The sequence below is a fragment of the Tursiops truncatus genome, chromosome 1 (assembly GCF_011762595.2).
Source record: "Tursiops truncatus isolate mTurTru1 chromosome 1, mTurTru1.mat.Y, whole genome shotgun sequence".
Lineage (NCBI taxonomy): Eukaryota > Metazoa > Chordata > Mammalia > Artiodactyla > Delphinidae > Tursiops > Tursiops truncatus.
Window position 1 is genome coordinate 44,906,374 of NC_047034.1, and position 14,289 is coordinate 44,920,662.

Here is a 14,289-nt window from a genome sequence, read left to right on the forward strand (position 1 = left end):
TCTGGGACAGCAGGCAAAGCAGTTCGACAGGGCGGCTGCTTTGAGTAGACCTAGAGAGGGTCCTGATGGGAGAACTTCATGAGAAATGGTACTTGCACGCAACACACACACACACACTCCTCCCACCCAAGGTGACCATCTCAAGGGCAGACACTGTGCTTTAACATTTCATAATACTGTAACACCAGCTGTTATTAAGATGAACAAAGCTTAATGATACTTACTGGCATTACATTTACAGCTCCTTGGGGTGATAAGGTTAAATATTTCAAAAAGCATCCTTAATCCATTTAACTACTCCTACTTAATGTTAACAATATAGACACTCAAATATTTGTTCATATGATTGAGCTGTTGAAAAGAAAAGCTATATCAGCGAGGTTTAAAAAAGAGGGGAAGAGGACTGCCAAAAGAAAAGTCACACAGCATCAAATGCCTGAAGGCATAAACGCTCTGGTCAACTCTGAGGAAGGTAGGATGGTACGGTGAAAAGATGCCCTGTGATGTTCTGGGGCCACATAGACCTGGGTTCAAATTTGTCTTAACAACTCATGAGCAATGTGTAACCTGAAGGCAAGTCCCTGCCTTCCTAAAACTATGTAAATGACCATAATAGAAAGTGAGTGTGGCCATGAGAATTCCCTAAGAAAATGATGTCGACGGCTTCATACAACGGCAGCACACACTTGGTTCTCAGTATACTCCAGATATTTCCTTAGGCTCACCATTACATACTGAGACTCCCTCCCTCTCCTCCTGCAACCCACCCCCCCATTTATTGCTGATGAGGAATTTGACCTGTCAAAGGAGTACGCTCTAAGGATATCATTCACAAGAAGAAGAAGAAAAAAACCAGATACTTCCCTATATATACAAGGGCCAGGAGAATGGTAAGTAAATGATGTCCGAAAATCTAGCTTCACTCTTTACCAACTGTGTAACCTTGGACAAGTTATTTAACTGATTAGTGCCTCAATTTCCTCATCTGTAAATTGAGGAAAATGATCACATGTATCTCACAGAGTTGGTATGAGAATTAAATGAGCTAGTAGATGTTAAGTTCTAATAAGAGTGCTGGCATAGGTGAACACGCAGTAAGTGTTAGCTATTATTATTAAGTGTTATTATTACTCACGGCAGCCTTATTCGTGCAATGCCTTCAGAAGAATGAAGGAAGAAGGCTGGTGCCTGGCATGAGGCAAAACTGTGTGCAAAAGGGCATGGCAGCAATAGCATGTGGGTAGCAGCCAGTGAGCAAAGGAAAAATGAGCCATGAACGAATAATAAACAGCTGTATAATGCTCACTAGGGGTCAGGCACCGTGCTAAGTATTTTATATATATTAATTTACTCAGTCTTCCTAACAACCCTATAAGTTATTGACTCATTTAACCCTCAAACCAAACCCATGAGGTGGAGACAATAACTATTTTATTTTTAAGGTGAGGAAACTGAGGAACAGAGAAGTTAAGTAACTTGACCAACGTCACAGAGGAAGCAGCAGAATTGGGATTCAATCCAAGGCAATCTGGATCCAAATTCGGGAGCATTCTCCATTACATCGTTTATGTAGACTATTGGCTGTAAGGTAGACTCACTAATATACCCACCTTCCATCCTCTCAGAGATGTGGAACAGTTCTGGAGTTCTTTTCAGTGGACGAGATGAGATCTCAAGCCATTTTCTTTTAATTAGTCAACGAAAGCTTGAGGACATTCAAGCTAGAGACATCGCGTGGAAGGAAAAGTAGACGGATATGGATAGGCTGATGGGAAGATTTTCTGAGATACATCTCTATATTAAAATCAAAGGAGAAATCAAATAAATGAAGTCAGCTGCAAGAATTAGCAGAAAAAATGATGTACTACAAAATGTTATTTCATTTTTATTTAAATTAGTAATGGAGTACATTTAAAACTTAGCTCTCTAGACACCCAGCCCAATTTTCCTTTTACTTGAAGCAACAATTAGGGAGGAAATCTGGCTTGAAATATTTTCTCCTGCCTCACACTTACACTGAAATGAGACTCAGTCCTAAAATAGGAAGACAAATCCCCAGTGATAGAGACATGCTTAAGAAATGCATATGCTTAAGAAATGCACACACCAAGAATTTCATTTCTTTTTCAACCCAAGGAAAGAGCCAGCTGGCCCCAGGGAAGACTCAACACCTCACGTACCGACCCCGCCCCTCAAAGCCCTCCCCAGGAAGCGGCGATGGCACCAAGAGCCAGCGCAAGGTGGGGTGGGGGGGCGGGGATTGGGGAGTTTCACCTGTTGGAGGATCACAGCCAAGTTCTTGAAACACACAGCTTTTAGTACACGTCAGATTGCAAAGGCAGCTTCACAGAAGAGTTTCTTCATGCCTATTTTAACAAACAAATCAAGTTTGCTTGGAGGAACAAGTTGTGAAGGACCAGGCCGTCACCCAAAGTGAGATTTTCCAATTCTGCTGATTTTTTTTTTAAGGCTCTAAACTTTGTCATGGTGGAAGATAACCAATCCTAGAAAGAATACAGAGAAAGGCAACACCAGTGAAGATTTTCTTCGTACTATCCACGAGGGGAAATGGGACCAGGGCTGCAGGAAAGAGGGCAGATGATGAATAATCTTTATTTCTGCCAACTGTTGCAACTTCTCTGCACTCCAAACTAGTGGCTAGAACCAGAGGCTTAGGCTTAGGCCTATGTCCAGAGAACACTCCACACAAAGCTGGGGCGGGAGTGGAAAATAGCCATCCCCTGCAGTGGCTTCCTAACGGGTTTCCTGCTCCCAGATTCATGCCATTCACCATCATATTCCCCACCGCCACCAGTCACATTCTAAAAGACGAACCTGATTCTCTTCTTCCTCCACTAAAATCCTCTGACTACTTGCCATCACCTACAGGAAGTGAATCAAGATCTTTAGCATGGACTACATGCGCTTCATAACCTACCCACGTTTGAAAGCTCATCTTTTCTTGTCCACTGTGTAGTGCACTGGAAGAAGGGAAGGACGCTCGCTGCACCAGCAGAGTTCTCTCTGTAGACTCTGATGCCTCTGAACCAGCTTCCTAATCTTAATCTGGAGAAGACTTGGTATGGGGAGTCCCAAGATTCAAAAGGGAATACACTGGACAGGAAGCAAAAAAAGCAGAGAGCATATATTAAATCACAAAACATACATTCATGAAGGTTCTTTTCAAGCTCTCCCAAATCAGCAACTATCAATTCTCTTGCAAGCACATAATATAGAAGAAGGAACACATCCCTTAATATGTAAATGTTTCAACACTCTTTAAGTTCAGGCCTTTGGAAATTTAATTTTAGGTATTTGCCTTTTCTAATTCTGGTGAGATTGGGGTATTTCATTTAGAGAGGCTATCTTTTCCTTGATTAAGGCAATCAAAAAGGGAAATCCTGATTGAAAATGAACTTTCTAAGAAATATCCACTTTGTTGATCAGGCAAAACCTCACCTGCTACTTATATTCCTTTGTTATCAATGAAAACCAGGGTCCAAAACAAACAAACAAACAAAACAGTTTTTAACATCATGTCGAGTAGGGCTTAGTGTAGAAAACTGAATAATCCGTTCTGGGAACTAACATGATATTTAATATATAAGAATCCAAATATATAAAGATGTTTTATGGGAATTAATTATTTGTATTATTTAATGAATACCTCACTGGACAAAAAGAATCACTGCAGGTTGTTCTGAGTTACAAACTCCCTGAAAGCTCAGAAGATGCTAAATCCATTTACAAAATATTAACTAACACCAAACTTCTTGGAACTCTATTTAGCACAGTGGTGAGACCACAGGCACTCCCCACGAAAGCACCCGAGTTTTCCCTTCAGCTTCTCTGCCTCGGCAGCACAGGGTGTCACAGCCATGAGAAAGGCCTCTCGCTCTACCTGAAGAATCTAACAAGAAATTTTATCACAAACCTCGGAAGTGACGTTTTGCTTCTGCTTCATGTGTCACAGAGCCATTTCACACCTGCAAGCAAAAACAGGGTGCCCGTAAATAACATGTTTCAAGGGAAAATTAGAAATCGACTCCGAAGCAACTGTAAATAACACCCATCTACCACAATTGCTGTACCACCGACCGATACACAGGTCTCAGGCACATAAAGGTAGAGAAAACCAAGTTAAAAAGAGAAAGAGAAAGCAAAACAGGTTATTATCAGTGAGTCTCTCTAGACATGATGCTTATAATTAATCCTGCTGGAGAGTTCCATTCTTAATTAATATTTTCAAAGACGTTTTTAAGACAGAGAGAAAAAATCAAGTAAGAAACACTTTATTACCTGGATACACATTTCATTCATTTATTCATTCATTTATTTACTCGTGTGTGCATGCATGCATGCATTTATTCATTTTAAGTTCTAGGGAGATAGGAATTTTTGTTCACTGCTATATTCTCAGCTCCTAGAACAGTGCCTGGCCCAGGGTAAGGGCTCCATGTATATTTTTTAAATAAATTCATTCACTGAACATGTATTGAGTGCCTACCATGTACCAGGCCATGTGATAGGGCCCAAAGGTATAAAGATTTGCTCACAGTTTGTAAGGAACACTCGTCTCAGCTCCGAATTCATGTATCTGAATGCTTCCTTGAAATACCTAACAGGCCTCTCAAACTTGACACGGTCAATGCAGAACTTTTTTTTGCTACAACCGCCTCCCCTTCCCCTTGCCCCAAATGATTCCTAGCCTTGCCCTCCCTGTCTCAGTTCATGATACTGTCTTCCACTTGATTGTTCAAGCCACAGAAACACAGTCAACTTTTCTGCCTTCAGTTTTTCCAGCTCTAACCCATCCCTTCACCACTACCCTCTAGTTCAAGCCACTTTCATCTCTCCCTGAGAAATAGCCTCCCACGGGTTTCCCAGCTGCCACTCCTGCCAACGCTGCAATCCAGCCAGAGTAATCTCTTTGAAAGATGAATCAGATTGGTTCACTGCCCAACTTAATGCTCCTTCCCTCACACTGAGGTCCACTAACTCCCTTGTGTGGGCCACAGTCCTACAAGCCCTGCCTCTGGTCTACCTCCCCCATCTTGCTCCAGCCTTGCCCCTCTTCCCTCCTGCCCACTGTGCTCCAGCCTCACGGGCCATCTTGTGTTTCCTTAACATCTCCAACAGTGTCCTCACTTCAGGGCCTTGTAAATGCTCTTCTCTCACTGGAATGTTCTTCCCCCAAATGATTAAGGTTTCTCTTCAAATGTCACCTTCTGAGAGAAGTTCTCCAGGACCACCTGCCCAAATTTCTGATTCTAATATACCACCGAGGCTTACGTAGTCCTGGGTAAACAGCTAAGAGGTCTCCAAATACGGCCAATCCTGAGCCTCTCCTTCAATCCCCAACATGCCCGAGAGATAGAGGGATTCCTTCACTAGCATCTAACTAACCCCCCTCCCTCACTTTCTGATCAGCTGCTTTTCTCAACAACTAAATGAGCCAGACAACTGCAACCCCACCCACATGTGGGTCAGCCTCACTTTGACTCTTCTGCTCTGAGACCAAATCCATTTGGGAGGTGACTCTGGGGGTCGCGCTGAGTGAGCTCTACCCGGTTCTGTCACATCACTGAAGAGAACTTCTATTTCCAAAAAAAATGAAGCCCAACGATTCAACTCCTCTGTGCATATCTAAAGAAATGCACCTTGGGAGACAGATGAGAACATTCATATCAGCTCTACTCATAATACTCAACAATAAGAAACTACCCAAATATTCATCAAAAGCAGACTAGATTAATCAGTTTGGGCATACTCATGCAATAGAATTCATCTAGCAATGAATACCACATATAACAACATGAATGAATTTTACAACTAAATGTTGAACAAAAGAAACCAAACTCACAAAAACACATTTTTGTATGGCTTCTATATAAAAGAGCCAGAAATGGGCAAAGCTCAACTATAGTTGGTATATTTAGAAATAATACCGTTTTAGCACTGTAGAACTGTAAGGAAATATAAGGAAGCACCTACCACAAAAATTAGGAGAGAGTTGATCTTTGGGGTGGAGAAAGGGGGTAGGAATTGGAATGGGTTACATAGGATGTCTCTGGGGGATACTGACAACGTTTTATTTCTTGACTTTGGTGATGTTACACAGGTGTTCATTGTATGATTTGATAACAGGCATATTTATATTTTATACACTTTTCTCTATATAGGTTATATTTGCGAGAGGTTTAAAAAATTAAAGCAGATGGAAAAGAACTGCCCCAGGATGTATTAACAGCAAATAAATTCCCATGTATTATCACTTGATAACAAATAAATTTGAATCAATTTAAGCACCGTTGTCAGGTTTTTCAGTATGTACAGCCAAACACAATCCTAGCTGATATAGCATTCAAGGTGTGGATGGAAGAAGAGGGGCAATGAAGGAAACAAACAAACTACTGTAGAATTAATAAGAGAACCAGGAAAGCAGACTAGATAGGAAGGTCAACTTGAGACCAAAGACTACCACGAAGTGGTCAAATGGGATGAATACCTTAAAAAAGGCCAATTTACTTGGCCATTAGAAGGTTTTCTCCAGCAGGCGTTAAAAGAAGAAAACTAGATTAATATGCATTCATATTATATTTAGAGCAATAGTATATTTATACTTTATTGATTTATGAAATCTGTACATACTCAAAAAACTTTTTTGTACAATATTTCTTAAATGGCCAAGAGAATCATGTATTAACATATTTCAGAAAGTATAGCAAAGAATCCCAGTGGATCCTGAGTTCCTCTAGAAGGAGTAGGAAAAAATTAATTGGCATGACTGCTCTCACCAGTATCGTCCTAACCAGAACCAGGTTAATAGATTCTTCTCAACAGGATGGATGATTCTATAAGGAAGGAGAAAAGAAGGAGGTAAAAGAGGAAAAGGAAGGAAGGAAGGAAGGAAGGGAGAGAGGAAGGGGAAGGGAAGGGAAGGGAAGAGAGGGAGGGAGGGAAGAGAGGAGGAATGCATTTAGTATTATAATAGACGTGAGCATGACAAGCAGTGAACCTATACACAAGAGAGTCAGGGAAGACTTCTCAGCAGAAATTGTTCATAAACTGAGACCTAAAGACAGTGGAACTAGCCGGAACAAAATGAGAGAGAGTGTTCCAGGGCCAGATCAGGAAGGACCATGGGAAATATATTAAGCATGTCTTAATCGTCTTAAACATCTCTCTCCAGGTTTCCTTCCATTAAAATGTGCTTGTACTTAACAGGTAATCCACTATTTTGAATTATGCCAACTTGAGTTTTCTGGTAATTTGAAACACTGACTACCACCCAGTAGTCACTAACTGGATTTTGCCAGTGGCTTCCTAGGTCCCAGATTATAATACAGTTCTACAACAAAGTCCATCACTATTATAACCTTTAGTATCATTTATTGAGGTTTATCAGTGGACACAGGAAAGAGCAAACTGATAGCATTACAGACACCGAATTGGGAATGGATGTTCAGTCTTGCACGTAACACCAACTCAGACGCCCAGGGGGTTTGGCGGCAGCCCTACACACTCGCTGTATATCACTGAATGCTAAGGGAAGCCTCTGAAATGGCTGAGATTTCAGAGTAAAAATCTTTTCTTGTCTCTATCTAATATAGAACTGGAAAATGACTAGGGTAAGAAAAAATTCCTTTTTTCACTTTGCCTTTACTCTTCCTGTTTAAAGATTGTTAAGGATTAGTGCAGTGTGAAGGCTATCTTTCGTACTTGGAGTTCTCAGCCACTTACTCCCTGGTAACAGCTGAAGAAGATAGGGGTAGGGGAGAATTTGACCAAAATGAAAAAAAAATTACCCTGTAACCTTGTATAGAAAACTTTGAAGGGCCTGACTCAGATTACATTACTAATATAGTCACGGCAGCCAGGATTTTCCATCTAAATCCTTACATCCTGCTAAGAAAACCCAAACGGATGAAAACAATTGCTTGGGCTTAAATTGCAAAGAGAAAAAAAATTAAGCATGTAAACTTGGATTACTGTGTTTCACAAGATATATCCAGTTACCAAAGTTTTTATGAGCTTAGCATAAAGTACCTCCTCAAATATTCTTCAGATGAGTTAACCAGTGAATGAGAGTCAATGGATGAAAGGAAGAGAGGGAAGGAAATTCAACTGCAAGAATTAACAAGATATAAATATGCTTTGAGTATTAGACATTCAATATAATTTAAATCAAGACAACTGATGGCTGGGAGATGACTGATACAAAATGAGCTATCATCCAAATGAAACTGTTAAGAAGGTAAGTGACTAGGAACCGGGTTATAACACAATATCCTTTCTCCTTCCGGACCCTCACACTCTTACCTTCTAATCACTTCTCTTCCCTGTTCTCCCAGCCCACATTTCCCTAATCCCCAGCCCCTTGACAAACATTTTCTCAAAGTTTCTGAAGAGAGAAAGACCTTTCATTCTCTTTATACTGGTAATATTTACCCCTTCAGTGTGCTGAGTCTGTTCAATTCTTTGTACTTCACTGAATGTACTTGACAGCAAGTTATGGGCCCTTAGCCGGTGTGAGACTCTGTGCTTAGTCTAGGACCATAAACAGTCAAGAACATACACTTGATGTCGCCCTCAGTCTGCTTAGAGCCTTCGTGAGCGCTGAGACGAGTAAACAGTTAATTATAATGCAAAGAGACTTATATTCAGGGCTCTGGGGACACATGGCCTAACACTGGAAGTTACAGTCTAGTTGAGGAGAAAAGATGTTTGAAATTTAAAGGGAGGTAGTGTTGGTTTACAGTTCAAGAATACTGGTGAGAGAAAGTGAGGTCTAAGATGGAATCCGAAGATGAGAAAGTCTAGCCAGATGGAAACATGGGAAAAGGTAAGGGGATGGCTCTAAAGGAGAGGTGACTGCATATGTGAAGTCCCTGAGCTGACAGATTAATATTCGGAGGACATTTCTCTGTATAAGACCTTTGCTTTATGTAAAACAGGAAAACTGACCACTTTTCTAAGCACAGTCACACTGTGCTTTTCTGTCTCCTCACCAAAGGCCACATGGGAATATCCTTCCTACCCTGTCCTTCGTCCGCCTCATCCTTCAAAGCACAACTTGGCAATTCATCATGTCTTGCCTTAAAAGCTTACATTTACATAGCTCTTTCCTGTTTTCGAACATCCCTATGTGCCTTGGCAATGCTTGTAATATGTGTACTGTTTCAAATGCCCTTTCTCCTCAGCTAGATTGCAAGTGGTTTCTTACAAGCAGCCTCTGATGGTCTGTGTCTTTCTTCCTGGCACAGTACTTGACAAGAGCCAATGCTTGCTATTTATTGTTTAGTAACATGGTTTAAGTAAGCAAAGAAGAACAAAGTCACCACCCAAAGCTACCTAGTCATCGAAGTTCTTGACTATTCTCAAAAGGGGGAGATGGAAAAGACTCAATTTTTTTAGTGTCACTTCCAATGGATCTATGTAGCGGTCCACTATGATGAGAAATTACCTAAGTGGTTTCTACTCTATCAACACAATAACTTTGGTCTACGAGTCAAAATAGTTGGGTCAGCATGACACTAAAACCATTTTTACGTCAATAATGATTCCGACTTTGGGTCAAATATTTATCCTCTTTGCTGAGACGCTGCTAACACCTACATCTCCAGTACCCCTAAATGTCCACAGAAGAAAGGAGGATTCTTTTCAATTACCAGTTGAAAAGAAAGGCATACTTGGGGTAAGGGGCAGTACGTTTCCAAAAGACTTTTGTCCAGAAATTAGAAGCAAAATTTGTAGTATATTTTATAATAAAAGGATACATGTAGCTGACTCCCTTAGATAAGATTTTTGAGACAGAAACAAAAACAACCTGAACTTTGAGAAAGATTATGTTCCTAAGGCAGCATCAGAGGATTTTGTGCATTTATTCAGTTCAGTGGTTTACAAAGCTGTGGATGCACATAGCTCAAGACAAGTGCCAGTTCCCCGTGTGAGCTGCCCAGTGATGAGAACACCCATTCCAAGGCTCATAGGTGTCCTTTCAATAAGTGGAAAATTCCACTAAAAATGAAAAATGATACTATCATACCAGCATGCTAGTACCGATTAAAAGATAAGCCTCAAACACCTTTCCACATTTGGGGACTATCTAGCGCAATCAGGGTACCACAGGTGATAATTCGCGTTTGCCTGATACAACAAGGTGCACATCTTGCCACTTAGGATTTACAGTGGACTTACTTATAGTGGAAGCTTAGGCAGTCCTGCACTACTCACTATTATCACCAAACTGTCTCTGAGAAGTTTGTAATTTTTTAAATTAACTCAACAAACTCATATTAAGCACCTACTAGCTTCCAAGCACTGAACTGGGACAGAGGCAATTAAACTCACCTTGCCTTTACAAACTAACAATCTCAATCTAGTGGTGAAGACAAATATGTAATAATTCTGCTAAACTGTGATGATTGCTATAATAAAAGTAGGAAGAGTACAGTAGATTCAGGAGAAGCAAAGAAGAATATCTATCATCTAACATTAGACTGTTAAAAGGGACATCCACAGTGCTTACAGCAAAATAATGAGGTTACTACCATTCTTCAACTGCTCTCCTGAAAACCATTTTAAAACCACTTATTTTTCTATCAAGAACTTAGTGAGTAATTCAGTTGGTCATAAGACCCAAAATGATTTAAAAAAAAGAGACAGAGAGAGAGAATCACAAACTCTGTCAACTCCGAACTTCATCAACTCCCACTCACCTACCCATCTACCTTCAAAGTACGGGTCAATCCTAGTTTAAATTTACAGGGTTCAAGATCACCCACAATAACCCAGAGAAGCTCATGTGACCCCTGGTTGCCTATGATCAGAAAAGCAAGAGAAGACCAAGTCAATTCCAAAAGCAACCTAGGACACAGCTAAGTTCTTTGCACTCCCAAAGCCCTCCAAGTTTTCCTTCTCCCCTACCTTTCCAGGCCACAGTTAACCTAAACAGTCTCCCATCCTCTCACGGGTTGCCCTCTAGCCATACAGCCAATGTCCCCCAGATGTTCTCTAGCTCATTAATCAACTAACTTTTTTACACAAGTGTCTTGCACATAATATAAGAGCTCACTTAGATTTGTGAAGGAATGAGCTTTTCTACTTCTATTCATTTAATCAAATTGTTCTATGTCGATTGCTGTTTCCATGTCTCCCTTTCCTTCCTCTCCCACCACAAATCTCTGCCCACCCCTCTCATCGTATTCATTCGTGAAAGTCATAGAAGGGAGAAGCACAGAAGGAAGAACACGGATTCTGGAATTAGACATCTCTGATTCAAACGCTGACAATATCACCTTATTAAGTCACTTAATATCTCTGACCCCCGGTTTCTCCACTGTAAAATGAGGATAATCCCCCCTAATATATAGTGTTATTGTGAGGGCTGAGATATGTATAAAGTTCCTGGTATGCTTAGGTGTTAAGCACTTAGCATGCAATACATGCTAGTTTCTTTTCTTTCTTAAGACCCAACTTAAATCCCTGCTATTCTGAGAATCCTCTCAGCTTACCCACTGAGTATCCACCTCTACTGTAGCAGAGTAGTGCTGCCCCAGTCTCTGAATGCCTCTATGGTAAGAAAATCTGCAGTTGAGAAACTTCAGACATTACAGAGGAAACAAAATTAGGGAACTGAGAACACCATTAAACCTGAACTGTTTTAAATACAGTAAAATGAAGCCATAATCCAACTTGCTAAATAAAAAGTATGACATTCAATGTCATTTCAATGACATTTAGACCTTATAATTAGTCATTATGACTACTGTGGTATTATTTTCCATTTACCACTCCCTGCTCTTTAGAAAACTTCTAGAGTTTCCCACCCTGTAATTAGTAAAGCTGCTTGCAACTTCATCTGGCTTTGAGGCAAATAATCCAGGTACTGCCAGAACGTGTGTTTTTATCTGCCTCCAAGTGTTTGATGCCTATCTGATCCTATAGCTCAGTGCTGTTGACTCTGAGTCTTAAATTCCAACATGGTCTCCTAAACAGGGAAGCACATAGATGCTTGAGAGGATAAAAGCTTTAGCTAAGCTTGGATAAACCACTGTGTATTGCCAAGTAGGCATTCTACAATCCCACTTCCAGTACTCAGGTCCATGGGCTCTCCTGGGTCCACGATAATCCCATGCACAAAGGCTTTTTAGCTTCCAACCACCCAAAACTGTGCGGTTCCACAGTCTGAAAATTGACCTGTTTTTCAGCCTCCTCTGTTAGCTTCCTCAGGCTTCTTGAACAATAACTCTAGTCCTATTCTGTTTTCCCCTTAACTCTCTTTCCTAATACCCTTTTCTGTGCCATTAAACACTTGACTCCTCTACCACCAATTCCTATGTAACTGGCTACTTGGCTCCTTCTATGTAAAAAAGCAAAACACTAACATTTATGTGTCAGGCCCCATTCCATTCTAAGCACTTCCACTGTATTGACTCATTTAACATTCATGACAAAATTAGAAGGTGGCTACTATTACTATCCCCATTTTACAGGTGAGGAAACTGAGGCTCAGAAAGGTTATGAGTCAGGGTTCAAATTCGGGCAGTGTATGGGTCCAAAAGTCAGCACTTGTCAAATTTCCTTGATTCTTTGCTCAAACCTCAGACCACATAGAGTGTCTATTTTCGGTTTTGTACAAAGTGTGTTTTCAGGTGAAATTAACCCTTGTGAAATCACAAGAAGCCTGTTTCCTTCTCCTTCTCCCCCTCCTCTTTCTCTTCTTTACATTGTCTAACGTCATATAAATGTTGCTTGATCAGAGCCCCAAGGCGTCACCACAATTAGGTAGATTCTCAGGTAGAAAAGAAATCCCTCCATGTCATATCCCAAAGTCTCCTCCTGCCTTATCCCATCTCTAACTGAGAGACGTGCTCTCTCTCTGGGGTCTCCAATAAAGATGTGATACAGAAAAATTTAAAAACATTATTCTGGATCATACCACAAACCACTCTGTACAGTATTCTGCTTTCTGACAGGAAAAAACAAAGGACATTTTGTAAAAGACATCTACAGGGAATTCCCTGGTAGTCCAGTGGTTAGGACTCTGTACTTCCACTGCAGGGGGCATGGGTTTGATCCCTGGCTGGGGAACTAAGATCCTGCAAGCTGTATGGTGTGGCCAAAAATAAATAAATAAAGATATGTTTTAAAAAAACCATCTACAGCTGCATGCCACAATCCTTACTGTCTTTTAATGAACTTTACTGGATCTATCATTCACTAATATTTCATGCCTTTGTGAACCAACTAATATTACCAAGGTAGAAACTCTTATAGATGTTCTATAATATCTCTAATGAACATGAAAACTCACTTTTAGTGTCAAGACATACCCTCTACTTTTTTTTAAATTTCATAGTCATATTATATTTTTAAAACCTGTTTAATTTTCAAAGCTTTGCTGGTTGATGATAAATTATATAGTCAATCCTACCTATTACCATCACCAAAAAACATTGACTTTTTGTACCCAAAGTTCTTTTTTTTCTCTTTAATTAGGGTATAGTTATTTTACAATGCTGTGTTAGTTTCTACTGTACAGCAAAGTGGAGTTTCCTGTACTAAACAGCAGGTTCTTATTAGTTATCTATTTTATACATATTAGTGTATATATGTCAATCCCAATCTCCCAATTCATCATAACCCCCACTTTCCCCCATTGGTGTCCATACATTTGTTCTCTATATCTGTGTCTCTATTTCTGCCTTGCAAACGGGTTCATCTGTACCATTTTTCCAGATTCCACATATATGCATTAATATACGATATTTGTTTTTCTCTTTCTGATTTACTTCACTCTGTATGACAGTCTCTAGGTCTGTCCACGTCTGTAAAACTGACCCAATTACATTCCTTTTTATGGCTGAGTAATATTCCATTGTATATATGTACCACATCTCCTTTATCCACTTGTCTGTTGATGGACATTTAGGTTGCTTCCATGTCCTGGTTATTGTAAACAGTGCTGCAATGAACATTGGGGTGCATGTGTCTTTTTGAATTATGGTTTTCTCAGGGTATATGCCCAGTAGTGGGATTGCTGGGTCATATGGTAATTCTATTTTAGTTTTTTAAGGAACCTCCATACTGTTCTCCATAGTGGCTGTATCAATTTACATTCCCACAACAGTGCAAAAGGGTTCCCTTTTCTCTACACCCTCTCCAGCAGTTGCTGCTTGTAGATTTTCTGATGGTGCCCATTCTAACTGGTGTGAGGGGATACCTCATTGTAGTTTTGATTTGCATTTCTCTAATAATTAGTGATGCTGAGCAGCTTTTCATGTG

General features: G+C 40.3%; 1 long non-coding RNA gene across 1 annotated transcript; it reads right to left on the reverse strand.

The window, feature by feature from the left end:
• Nucleotides 1-2,402: 2,402 nt before the first annotated feature.
• On the reverse strand, nt 2,403-3,988 carry LOC141279202 (uncharacterized). The gene is made up of 3 exons (XR_012333138.1): nt 3,935-3,988; nt 2,939-3,114; nt 2,403-2,504 (listed from the first exon to the last, which is right to left on the reverse strand). It is a non-coding gene; the product is annotated as an uncharacterized lncRNA (long non-coding RNA).
• Between the last annotated feature and the right edge of the window lie 10,301 nt (nt 3,989-14,289).